The sequence below is a fragment of the Anthonomus grandis genome, chromosome 3 (genome assembly GCF_022605725.1).
Source record: "Anthonomus grandis grandis chromosome 3, icAntGran1.3, whole genome shotgun sequence".
Lineage (NCBI taxonomy): Eukaryota > Metazoa > Arthropoda > Insecta > Coleoptera > Curculionidae > Anthonomus > Anthonomus grandis.
Window position 1 is genome coordinate 25,130,218 of NC_065548.1, and position 13,386 is coordinate 25,143,603.

A 13,386-nucleotide genomic window follows, 5' to 3' on the forward strand; every position below is an offset into this window, starting at 1 on the left:
TGCTTCGAGCAACCTGTAAAAAAATGTTGATTGTAGGTGTGGACCAAGAATGATTAATAATAAGTATAATTTTGTGTACATATTTTATGCGTCTCTTGTGAATAATTTTTAAGTGATATTGCACGAATCTACATGACTAAATAGCAAATAATATTTTATCTATTATTCGCTCTCCAATGACTCATTTTTTTAAAGTTAGAAATGACTTTGGAAGAACGTACTCTACCGCATATTGATATATTGATATATTGATAACCGATCCTATCTCACTTTATAGTGTTATGAAAATCTCATGTTTATTTTCACGAACCCTATTTTTAGTGAATCTATAACACCATATAAAATTCACCATTTTACCTAAAAACTCTCTGTGTATCAATTTTTGCGCATTGGACGTCGATATATCTGCTCTCATGTTCATCCTTAGCAAACATCAAATTTAAACTTTCTGACCCTCAAAATCCCCCAAGAGCCATTTTTTCTACAAATAACAGCAATTCATGTATATCACAATGTTATCTTGATTTCGCAATGACTATATCAAATTTGATTTTTTCCGGAACCAAAAATCCCCCGAGTACCAATTTGTGTGCGTACATATTGTAGCAACGAACGACAACGCTGATATGCTTAAAAAATAATAAAATGTCATTAAGTATAAGTATTTTAGACGTCTATTACTTTTAGACATCTTTTGAATTAATTTAGTTCTTTTTACCACATTTATATATCATATTCAACTTGAAATCAATGATAAGTCTTTTTATCTTGAAGTCGCATTTTAATCTTATTTAAGGCATCATTCACATGTATTTCAAAAGGCTGTAAGGTTTCTAGGTTTTATTATTCAGAGTATCAAAAACATTAAATGAATTCCCATTGTTATCATATTTGGTAATACTTTTGTAAAACAAGATTTAAAATATGGTGCTATTATAATATGGTCCAAACTGAATGTTCAAAAACAATTATTGCATATATCCTAACTCAGTGTTTAATATTTATGTGTGATATAATCAATAGCGCCAAATATTAAAATTGTAACTTTATAGATCTGATCCCCTTTCCTATTCCAAAATTATATCTGGGACTGAGGAAGTATGATTGTTGTACTCTAAGTAAGTCTTATATGATTGAACTAAGATATTGAATAGTTATTATCTGGATTTATTTGTTAGTACTGCGATAGAAGTTAAACGAATATGGTATATAACCCTTATCCAAATATCTGATGTTATCTAATATAATTAATATTGTCTGTGCTTCTTTTCTACTTTCTTTTATAATATATCCAGGTGTAATATTTTAATTCTATAATAGTTTTGGGTTATTGTTTTTTTATCATCTTCTGTTAACTAATGATTGTTAGTTTGTTTCTTTACAAGTAATTGCCATTAGTATAAATCTTTTGAAACTTACTGCCAAACTAGAAAAATTTCTTTGTTGAAATCTTATATATGTATGAATTTTTTCCGTTTCTTCAATAATTTATTTACAATTAGCTTTGTCAATCCCCTGGGAAATGTGTATGTTAGAAACAGTGCATAAGAGAGATATTAAGCCATATGAATAAAAACGAGCATATACTTATACTTGCAAAATTCAAACTAAATGCTTCAATGAGTATGAATAAAATTGTAATTAAATCCTTTTACTTAAAAGTATAAAGCAAATGCTCACGAAATAAAAGGATTTGCTTTAAGCGTATGAATAAAGCCAATAATTTGTTTACAAGTGTGAGTATTTACTTGAGTAAAAGTGATGCTGCTGTTTAGTAGCATCAGATCCATAACCATTAGTGGATCCGCGAATTCCACGTGGAACGATTTTAATTTTTTACAGGACTGCAAATAAATATGGCTGAAATGATAAATCTCCAAAATGTAAAGTACTAGAAACAAGAAGCGTTTCGATTTGAGCAGGAAAATGTGGAGTGGTTAGGTCAGAAGTTTTTAGGCGAGACTGTGGTCTGTGATCTGCTGTCCACAGAATAAAAATTTGTTTAAGATATATGATAAATCAAGTTTTCAAAGCGAAATTGGCGGAGAGCTAGGCTTTGAGCAGTCCACTGTATCTCGCACAGTGCGAATGGTGGTAAAACAAATAATACAACAGGCCAATCATTGGATTCAGTTTTCTAAAAGTCACCATGCTGTAATGGAAACTTAAAATTTTTGATTATTAAGAAAATGTATAGGAAATGTACCTTTAATATTAACATTACAACTTTTATTAACAAATACAAAATAATTTGGCAGGCATATATTCTACCTAATAATATGAATTTTATAGCTTGGGCTCCAGGCAGAAGATACATGCTCTAGGTGTACTTATATAGCTATAGTGGATCCTCTTAAATATCTTAGAGAAATTAGGGTATATGGGATGATCCCTCTCTTCGCCACCCTTCAAGACACCCTTTAGTATGTCATGTTTAGTATGTTTAGTATAAGTAAGTTCAGTTCAGCTTAAGACTTGAAACCACAACTGTTTTTGAACGATTTCTGCATCCAATAAGTAATGAATATTGTTATTAGGTTCCCAAAAACTTTAGGGATGGTATTCAGAATATATATGGGCCGATAATTTATTACATTTTGAAGTATAACCAGACTTGTGGATGGAAACAACATGATTTTAAATAAACCATAGTGATTTTGACATACAATGCAATAATGTTTATATTGTAGAAATGTGTGTATGTTATCAAGGCCAGGTTTGTTTACAGGGTCAATATTTCATAATTATGTATTAAGTATCTGCAATTGAAATTGAAAAACATCTTATTTTATGAGAATTAAGAATTAGGAGTGGGTAATTTAACTATGAATTTTTTTAAAGAGTAATTTATTTATGAATTTTTTTAAAAAATATGTTGTAATTTCATTATGATGATATTCGTCAAATTTTCATAGTTTTTCTTTTGTAAAGAAAGTTTTAAAAAACAATTTTTTTATTTTACATTTAATATTTTCTCTATTTTTAACAAACCAGTATAAAATTATAATATTTTTAATTTTTTTTTTAGTTTTAATAACTACGTTTACTTTAATTATTTTTTTTTATTTAAATTTTGAGTTTTTTAACATTTTATAGAAAGAATAAAAAATATATTATGAATGAAAATATTAAACCTTTTTTTATGTCAAGAAATTCACTTTTTAATAAATATCATTTTAATTATTATAGGAAAGTTCCAATTGTTTATGGCTTTAAGTTTAAAATTTAGAAAAAATTAATTTTGGCTACTATTATGTTTCGAGTGATGCATGCCTTGGTGGTTTTTTTCTTTTCAAATTTCAAAGTTTTCGAATGCGCTATTCTTATTTAGAGCATAGATTTGTACAAAATAATGCTATAACATTTATTATAGTAAATAAAAAATTTTAGTGGGGGTATCTTTTAATTTTTTCAGACAAAATTTATTAACTAAAGTGAACTTATTCATCTATATAAACCCTCTAGTATAGGATGGCCTCGAGAGGGATGAGAAGGTTACACATATACACTGACCTCTTCTTCAGGAGTGCCATAAAGATCTCACCTAGGTCCTCTGTTATTCTTTTTTAATGAATGACATCACTACTTTCATTTTGGTGCTAGATTAATGGTATGATATATTATATAAAATTGTTCAGAACAAGATGGTGAACTGATTTTATTTATTATGTTCACGGTAGTTGGCTTAGGTGTGTGAGACAGATTAAAGATTTGAGAGTGCTTCTAGAATCCAAATCAGTTTTTACTAAAAATTTACATTTTATACAGGTTGTTACAGAATAAGATGCTGATTCTTAAGGGTGTTAATCCTTAGGTCATTTTAAGGGGAAAAGTTTAAATAAAGCTATGAGAAGGAATAATACCCTTAAGGATCAACAGCTTAATTTGTATTACCCTGTATACATGTTTTCAATTTCTAGGAGTCTTTAAATCTATTAAAATACTGTATTTTTCCTTTTGTTGAATATTCTAGAGTATATATCTTGAAACCTACTCAGTTATCATATCTTTAGGTTAAAAAGAGTTCAACGTAAATTTTATAGGTAGTATAGATTTTTAGTGATCAAATATTTCATTATAAAAATCTCCGCTTATTACTTAACCCCAAAACCTCAATCAATTCAAAGAAAGGAGAAGAACCTAAAGCTTATAGTTGAAACTTATAAACTCTATATATTGAACAAACTATACCAATAATTTATTCATATCTTGGACCTTAGAACTGAGCAATAAACCAGATGTTCTTGATCACTTTGGACCTTTTAAACCTTTTCTGGAAACGTCGACAGGCCTTTACTGCTTATATAAAAATAATAAAATCTCAATTACTGTTACGTCATCTCTTTGCTGTTAAGTTATTAGTTTTGTTTCCTTTTAATTTAATTCAATGTTCTGTTAATTCCATTTTTTTTTTTATTTTAATTTATATTTTTGAACTAGTATATTTAAGTTACATTTATTATTTTGTATTGGACTTGATAGTTAATAAATAATAATAATGACATTATATAGGTAAAAAAATTAAGTAAAGTAAAACCTGTAATTAAAAGATGTACTTATTTCTCTGTATATATAAGGCAGATGTATATGACCTAAAAATTTTATTCTTTGCCTTAAAAATGCTATAATAAAATTTCGCTTCTACGCTGTATAGGGTGTGAAAATAATAAGATATTTTTTTATATATATTTTTTAAATAGGAATATTATAATAAAGCTATTGACCTTAATGACCTAAATCTTATACAAAATTTATTGGCAAAACACTTTTTAAGCCTACACCAAATAAGCTATAGAAAATTTAAAAAATATCATATCAATTATGAAATAATATACTTAAAGAACAGTTTGAACACCTAAGACAAAAAATTTAATTTAAAAGTCAATATAAAATGTTTTAATTTAAATACGGAAAAATATTTAAGTTATTATATTTAATGTTTTATTTAAATTTCTAAGTTAAGATGAAAGTTCCCTTTTGCTCTATTTTTACGAATAAATATTAAGAATTTAATACAATAATAACTACTTAATATATGTTAATAAAAAAAGAATATTTCGCTATATTGAATGACATATTAAGATATACAGGTTTCTTATTAAAATTATCCACTTAGCTTTGTTTTTGGTAAAACCGAAAGTGATATTCACTTATTTTTTATTTTATTACTATATATACGTTATACATATAAACTTAATGGTTATGAGTGTTAAAATGAAAATTTTTCTAAATAGGAAATTCATATATAGGCCTTAGATTTCTGCACAAATTCATATACTATAGTAAATAAAAAATAAAGAAAATATAAGAGTAAGTAAGTTCAAGTAAATGCGACTATTTATTAATTATAATTAGCGTCATGAGAACATTTATTACCACATTTATTATGTGCATTAGCGCATATATCTCTTATCACCATTGAGTATATGAGCAAAATATCTTTAAAATATGCTGTAAGGAGAATAAAAGAAACCAAATAAAAAAAATAATAATAAAAAACAAAGAATAAAAATAGAAAATGTATCATATAAAGTTGTAATTATAAAAAAACTGATTGAAACCTACTAAGAAAAAACCTTGCCGCTATTAAATGAAATTTAAACAATTGCTTACCTAAAAAAGTATTTGATTCTCCTCTAAAGTTGGTACTTTTCCTCTGTAGTACTTTCAAATTGGAAAAAAATATTTTTAAGATCTTTTAACAGGTCAAAAAGGTCCTTTAAAAAAGCCACAAAATTCACAGTTTTTTAAGTAAATATCCGCTAAGAGACCGCGAAAAAAAAGTACCAAGCAAATCTTCTCTTATCCAGCCGTCGAGTGAAGAAGACTTCGACACGATCGATCGTCACTTTTTTTTTCTCGCGCGGATATCAGACAGACAGTAATTGAAGAATAAGAACCAAAACACTATCGCCGCGGCCTACTTTGACGACCGATAACGCATCTTCTTCTTCGCTTCAAACAACAACCACCGGTGGTATCTAGATGTTAATAGAATTTTCTTCTTCTTGTTGTTTTGTTGAAGAGTAACGTCGATTTAAGAATGGAGATCCACCTGCTTTAGGAAAGAAGAAGTCGCCGGTTTCTCACTCGGTCACCAGGACCAGCCGCAGGGGGTGGGGTGCTCCTGCTGACCCAGACACACGCGCTGGACAAGAAGAGATGAAGAAGAAGGAAGAAGATGCGATACGACATGGCCTACTACGCGTTGTTTGCTCGACTCGGTGCGTTCGACCGATTTTTCTTGTTACCTTGACCATGTGTTTGCTTTTTGTAGACGTGACGGCGACAAATATTTGCGATACATACATAATATGCATATTTTCTACTGATTTCATATGTTAAGTACAACCTTACTAAAGGCACCTTTATTTGCTTTTGCAGCAATTTTCAAAACCTTTTTTTAAGCTTTTTTCTCTTAATAAAAATACGAGGCTAGATCTCATCAAGCAACTTGTTACCATATTATCATTTGTTCAGAAATACCTAAATTGTGCGATTATTTTATAAGTAATTTACTTTAATGGACTTGTAGGTTGGCTACAGATTTTTCTAGAGCTTTTGACCGGATTAATGGTTTATTATAGTTATATGGGTCTCTGTTATTCGATCACAGCAAATGAAAATAAGTGGTTTTAGATCTGACACTATTGAAGCCTTTCATTGTGGTCCTGTGGTATTTTGTTTATTTTCATAAAATTTTATTATTAGTTTGAGGTTGAGCTTCGGGTCGTAATCCTAAAATTATATTATTCAGTCATATTAATCATATTACAACTAGAGCTATAAAGGTGCTTACCTTTATTACTCAAATATTTTTATAAATATTTACCTTTAAGGTGTTAGATTTAGTTAAAGTCTTAGAGCATTGAAAGGATAGAATCAGTAAACAACAACTTTTTTTGAGTTCAACATGTGCCCAGGGGCAAGGGGGTATTTTCTTTTCAAACGTATTTACCGATTTTCCGTTGTTAAGTTTACACATATTTCCAAAAATGGAAATTTTTAGCCTTAGATTAACATATAATATAAGTTATTTTTGTATTAAAAATAAAACGCAGAAGTAGATATAACCTATTCTAAGAGGAAATATAACTTTTACACCAAAAATATCTTTAAACCAAAAAAAAAATATTAACATTCTTATTCCTAACGCTTCTAAAATATGTGGCATGGCAACACCGCACATAAGCCAAATGTCATCCTCTCAAATTTAAACGGCTTTGTGTTTACACTCGGCATTTGTGAGATTCGGTATTTTTTATTTAGTTTTGGTCGGAAAAAAAATAAGATCCCATTTAAGAGTTTTTGTGAACTGTTACAATGGTAAAAACTTAAGTCGCAGAGTGGAAAAAAAGACAATTAAAGTCTATCTTTTCACAAGTAAATATCGATACTTTTATAACATCACATCATAAGGCAACCATCTTCATAAACGTAGAATACGGATCTTAAAAATGTAAGTAAATACAAACTCGAATGTGAAAATGCTTCTTATTAGGTAGGTACCTCTACTCTAATGAAGTCGTTAAAAAAATACGTAATTACTTCATAAATGGTAATATTACTTTTATTTAAAGCATATTCTATTATTACTAAATATTTATTGACGACTTTACTGGCAGTGATTCCTTGTGTCGGTGGTACCAACAATGGGATCGAGCAACGTTGCTGATAATTTCCTAATGTCCTAATGATGCCCTCTGATAATGCCCTAATGCGGCGAAACGCGTAACCTTTTAATAGACGCTTGATTTGTGAGACTTTGACTTTGAGTTTACTTTTCTCCCCCTTTAGTCAAGAATATTGAAGCCAATGGAACAATTAATGCCAATCGTTTGATAGTTTGAGATAACTTTTCTATTTTAATCTTAAGAGCATGTTTAGTGTAAGCACTAAGTTATTTTAGAAGCATATCAAGATGAAGTATCTATTTATTTATCTTATTTTAGAATCATGTCAGTGCAAATGAACATACATAAATCTAATCAAATAAAAATACATTATTAAATAAGAGAGGTAGCATACATCTAGGAAAACGAAATCCTGGATGTGTCATTACTATTTAGTACTAATCCAAAAATCTCATCCATTATTCTCTAAGAGACCAACATACAAAATTGACGAAAAACACAAAGTCACGGTCTCACAACATGTAATTAAATGGGCTACACGTGTTTCGCCCTAGTTAGAGCATCATCAGGCCTTTAGAAGCCATCCACACACTTACATAAATAAACTTCTAAAGGCCTGATGATGCTTTAACTAGAGCGAAACACGTGTAGCCCGTTTAATTACATGTTGTGAGACCGTGACTTTGTGTTTTTCGTCAATTTTATTTAGTACTAAGTTAAGTTAATAATGAAAAATTTGTTTATACGATTTAAACAATTCACCTAATACTATGAATTTTAATAATTTATGAGGGAAATCCAAAGAAGAAATTTTAATTTCCAAACATTTTTCTAATGTTTATATAGATATGACTTATGGTGTTCTCGACTAACAAATTTCAAGTCACAGAAGTATCTTGCTTAACTATCTATCCATAATAAAAGTGTTTGACAAGATTTCAAAATTACCAAATAAGACTGCTAGTGGCCCTGATATTGTTTCAAATATATTTATTAAAAATTGCTTACAAAAGCTTTACAGATGATTATTAATGTATCGATAAACTAAAAAAAGGATCTTTTCTAAATCATGAAAGCTTAGCTACATTATACCATTAATAATACATTAAATATGGGGGAGTAATTAGTTGGTACTGACTAAATTGTTTAACCGTTTGATTGCTGATTAATTAACTTTTTTATGTACAGGGCTGGTCCACGATCAAAAGTTTGACTTTTGCAGAACATGTTCTACCACAGCCCATCTTGCTGCTTATAAAGTGGCTTCTCTGGATGCCTAAGAGTACAGCCATCCAGTAGCAATTTATACCGACTTTGCAAAGGTCTTGGACAGAGCAAATGTTGAGACTCATCTAACCAATTAAGTACTTTTGGCTGTTCAGTAAACATTCTGGTTTGGTTAAACAGCTTTCTTATAAATAGAACACAGGCTGCAAGAATCAATAATAATTTAGTGTCTAATTATTTTCCTGTAATATCTCCTGTAATAGAGCTCCTTAGAGGTCTTAGTTTGTCTTCCTTTTTATATATATTATAGAATTAAAATTTAAAAATTAATATTTTGTTTTACTTAATTTAGTATTTTACTAAAGCAATATATTCCCAAAATCTTTAATAAGTCCTTTGGCCAAGTCCGTCCATAAAAATTTTACCATATTAGCAGTCAAATAAACGGCAATAATAGAACCTCTATTTGTAAAGGCAGAAATCCGCAATAAAAAAGGATTATTCTGCTTAAATAGCAGCTCTCTGCGCTTCATTGATTTGTAGTGTAGCGGGCATATGTTACACATAGATGACAGACCTGTCGTGCTCAATCTATTAGGCTGAAACATGCAAAGCGCTGGACTTTATACAGTTAGGCCAGGCTTTTACTTTCTCTGTAGATGGTCACCAAACGATAGCCCCGTATATGAAAACAGGTTTAATAATATAGATGAGTAGATCCAATGAAGGATCTTAACTGTCTCCTCCAGGTATTACCAAAACCCCTTCTGCAGGCCTATAGCGCGCAAGTGGCCTGTGATTTTCAGAAATATAATTATCCTGGAGTTTTGCAACAGCACCCAGAGAGGGTTCTGAGCCATGGCACTCGTGTGCTTGGCAGATTACTCCGTAAGAGGTGTTTTCAAACAGCCCTTCAATATCTAGGAACGCATCCAGGCAGGACCTACCATTGCCTAAGTATCCTTTATCTTTTTAACGAGGTAGTGTAGGGCCATTTCCATGGATTTGCCCGCCTGGCCCTTTTTGTGTAAGGATAATCTTCGGTATATGTGTAGGTTCGCTTAAGTACAGTAGTTCTTTTAACGAAGTCATAGCCCTGATCATGGCCTATGGCCGAAAGCGCTAGGTATATGTTATATTTTTTACGCTGAATACATTTTATTATTTCAATTGACTTTCCCAATAACAATTATAAAAAAGGAAAAAGATTTAAAAAAAAGTTGTTTTTTAAAACTATTATGTCTTTAAATCTTATAATCTATTAAAAATTTTACTATCTTTACTTAATAGTCAAACAAACGTTAATAAGATCCTATCTAAAAAAAAAATTTAAGATCTAGAAATAATATTTGGCATGCCACATCAGTAATGTAACTAGAGTGTAAAAGGGGTTAACTCCAAGGGATTTAAAGGGACTAATTGAAAGTAATTACTGAGAGTAAAACTAATGCGCAAAGAATTAAGATATGAGATGGACATAATAAAACTAGTGCCTGAAGTATTTTCATGGTAAAGCAATATTTTTTGGAAATAAATATAATGACCATCAAAGAATACTTTGAGACCCTAAGCTTCCTTATCAAAAAAATACACTAAACACCAAAAAAAACGATACATGTACCAAAATAAGTCTAAAATTATCATGGTTTTAGCTGCTTTAGTCATGGCTATACTTCAAATTGTATTCAAATACTAAATGTAGTAAATGATCTCCAAATATAGCAAGCAAATTAATATGCTTTTACTACCTAAATAAACCATTATGATTGCCATTAAACGTAGGCATTTTACCAAAAAAAATATAACGACGCCAAATTAAATTAAATCTCGGTTTATAAAGCTTCTCCCTCTCGATCTCCGGACATGCCCTGCGCTCTGCGCTAATCCGACCCGATTAGCGCGACAAAATTAAATTACGCGTTTAATACGTTTGTGTCAGTTTTGTTTATACTGTTCGTCCACGTGTATTTTCTTCACAATATGGCCGACGAAAACTTAGCGGGATCGAGTTCTTGTGCCCCGTTGTTGAGTACTTCATCAGGATCGGATGAAAACTTAACGGATCGGATGAAGATATAATCTTAGAGCATACGAAAAAACTTCAAAGGCACGGTAAAATTTGGGGTTTTGAAAGAAAATGTATGACTGTATGGAGCGCAAAGGAATTCACAAAAAATAAAAAGATCTGGTCTGTACAACAAGTTCATATCATACTCAAGAAGGAGTAAAACGTTACTATCATTGTAATGCAGTGAAGCTTCGGGCTGAAATTCAGCGTTCTGCTGTCATTTATCTTTTATTTGATACATCATGTGATGATATATTATTATTCCGTACTGAAACATGTCACGATCATAAAAAAGTGACTTTCGGCCCACTAGTGGACTAAATGAGAAAACGAAAAATGAAATAGAAAAACTATTCGATATTCGTTTAAAACCAAAATCAATAATGAAGAATTTAAGTAAAATTAGTGGACTAATCCAACTAAGCTTAAAATCACACTTAAGAAAAAATACGGGCCGGCAGTAATAAGCCTGGGAGAGCTCGAATCATGGTCAAAAGATAACTCTCAAATACCTGATGATGATCACCAAGTTTTTGCTATCGCCTATGAAGTTTCTGAAGATGATTCATATCAGAACTTCCAGTTTATTGGTCTATCACGCCATTCTACTATTCTTCACGCAGATGCTACTTACAAGCTTTTTTGACAAGAATTTGCAGAACTTGTAATTCAGACTAAAGACAAAGATAAACATTTTCACCCATTTGGATTAGCTATGACAACAGAACGAAAAGAGGACCTCATATTTTTATTCTCCACATTGAAACACATATTATCTTCACTATGTATACAATATAATTTATGAAAATTTTTAAGTTTTGGTCTGTGATGCAGCCGAGTATACAAACTGCTTTTGCGAGCACGTTTGGAACTGATGTAATTATAGGACTGTGCCTGGGCTCATGCGAAAAAAAAATGCAATTAAAAGTAGAGTAAAGTGTGGGAAAAAAACAAAAAAATCCTAAAGGATATTGATACAGTGTGCCTCAACTAAGGAAATATGTGAGCGTATCTGCGAAAAATTGTTGGACAAGTGGAAAGATTAGAAGAATTTTTTGCCATATTTTGAAAGGTAATGGCTAATACTAAATCGGTTCTGGTATTTGGGCGCATCTCCGGGGACTCCTGCTACAAACAATACTTTAGAATCTTTAAATAAAACAATAAAAGATGGTGACACACTTCGTGAGTGCCATCAGTGAATGATATGGTGAGGGATTTGTTTAACGAGGACGTGATTAATACTGAGAGATGTTTTATCTGCCAACTGTGTCTTTTAAGATGTGTACAGAAAGTTACCAATGGACAAAGCTGTCGAAGCATGTGCTATTTAAAATTAACACTGAACAAGGGGGGGGGGGGGGGCATTGTCCCCAGGGTTTCTGAAAGATTATATTTGCAAGCATCTCGTTGGATTGGCAATTCGGCTTAAGCATGTTCAGCCACCCACCTTCAGAGGCAAGAGATATTCCGATTGACAAGAAACGAAAAATGGGACAACCAATCAAAGCTAAAAAAGCATTAATTATGCAGTAAATCCGAAAATTATTCTTTTTGTATTAGATTTCAATTTTAAGTTTATAGGCAGTTTGTTGAATAAACACGTGAGAAAAATAATGTTTTTTTGGGTCATGGTTTATTAATATTGGGTCGTAAAACGCTTGACGTTAGTAAACATTTTACAATATTATTGGGTCAAACTACAGGAGTTCATTTACTATGCTTGGGTAATACAATGATTTATCTACAGTAATTCACTTTTTTAGGATAAAGAGATGTTAAATATTTGGATGACAATTTAAATTAAAATGTCATTTATCACTTTTGGGTTAACAATTACTAGTTTGGGGTATAAAAGATTTGGTTATAATTTTACATTTATAAATTATAATTTTTATATATAATATATTTTGGTTATAAGTTTTAATACAACTTCATGTAACATATGCTATACCTTACTTCACTAGCTTAAAAGATAGGATAGTTTATAAAAGTACTGTTTTTACCTGTTTATACAACATTTTACTAAAGACCCAAATTTATCATTTTGCCCAATTGCCAACCAGTCAGACGCGTGTTTTATATCGGTTCGAACATTCGGCAAACAATATTACTTTTTCTGATGAGTGGACATAATTGCAGATATTGGTCAGATAAAAATTCGCACTGGATGCCTATGAAATACATACCCATGAGTATCCTGAAAAGGTCAATATTTGGGAAGGTATATTTGGTAATAGGATAATAGGTCCATTTCTATTGATGATAAGTTAAATTCACCCGATATCTGCATTTGCTGCAAAATCATATAGTATCAGAAATAAAAAGACATGCCAATTTTAATTTTGATTAAATATAATTTTAAGTTTGGATTTAATGTAAAAAGAGACTGGCAGAAGAGGTGAAATTGAATGGACAGCAGGAAGCCCTGATCTTATGCCCTTAGACTAATTTCTT

The 13,386-nt window shown here is 30.6% G+C and overlaps 1 protein-coding gene across 1 annotated transcript in view; it reads right to left on the reverse strand.

Annotated features, from left to right (window-relative positions):
- LOC126734182 (uncharacterized) overlaps positions 1-6,199 on the reverse strand; it is a 55,273-nt gene extending 49,074 nt beyond the window's left edge. Inside the window, exon 1 of the mRNA XM_050437721.1 lies at positions 5,614-6,199. The gene's annotated coding sequence lies outside the window, so the exon portion shown is untranslated. The remainder of the gene's footprint in view (positions 1-5,613) is intronic.
- Positions 6,200-13,386: the final 7,187 nt, after the last annotated feature.